The following is a 955-nucleotide window of genomic DNA, read 5'->3' as shown; positions in this document are numbered from 1 at the left end:
CAGGATTTTACAGGCAGCTACTCCCGACTTCTGCAGTACTTGAGGGTCTGGCCTCCCTGCAGCATAACCTATCGATGGAACTTCAGTCGCAAGCTCACAGGACAGCTTTTCTCTCTCCAAGCACAGTTCCCAAGGCTTGCTGCAAAAGTAAACAAACACAGTGGCCCCGTGATTAAGATTCTTGGAAATCTTTTTAATTCCATCTCTTGGGGAGATTGAAACTCTTGTTTCCCTCAGCCTTTAATAACGTGTAGTCTATTTTTCTTCTTGTAGATCTTCTCAAGAATCTATGCCTTCGCCTCCTAAGAAACTGGCTCACAATGAACCTCTTCTGGGTGGGTGCAATGCTCTTGTCTCTGACGCTTCCAGTATTGCATGGGATCAGTCCTTAAGTAACCTGTCTAAATGCCAAACAATGAATGCTGCTTGGGGGGACGGTAAGAAACTCATTGATGCTCTGAGTCACAAGGGACAGGACAGGCCTGCCAATTGGCCATTCAACTTCCCTTCCTACACATACTGCAATGGGGACCTCATTACCACCCCCTCCAAAGAGAGACTGTTTAAAGTACCCCAAGTGACATATCACCAGGAGGAACAGACGCCGTGCCCAGAACACCAGCTGCTGAGACAGCCCTGTTGGCTGCACATGCCTGTCTTCTCCCACGAGAAAGGCAAACAGGGAACCTCACAAACAACCATGAATGCATAACACAAGTGACCAAACAGCTGAGGAGACCCCTTCATTCAAGAAATAGAGCTCAATCCCCTTCTTCAGTGTGAGCTCAGTTACTCTTTCCAATGAATGAATACAGCTGGAGTGACAGTGTGGAAGTTCTGAGATTAAGTGCTCGATGGCATTTCAGCTTCCTCCTTGACTTGGGTCACTAGCTCTGGGGGAAGCCAGCTGCCATGTCATGGGGATGCTCAAACAGCCCCATGGAGAAGACCTGAG

The sequence above is a fragment of the Galeopterus variegatus genome, unplaced genomic scaffold (genome assembly GCF_000696425.1).
Source record: "Galeopterus variegatus unplaced genomic scaffold, G_variegatus-3.0.2 Scaffold200, whole genome shotgun sequence".
Taxonomy (NCBI): domain Eukaryota; kingdom Metazoa; phylum Chordata; class Mammalia; order Dermoptera; family Cynocephalidae; genus Galeopterus; species Galeopterus variegatus.
The sequence above is the reverse complement of the archived record's forward strand: the minus strand, read 5'-3'. Positions refer to the sequence as shown.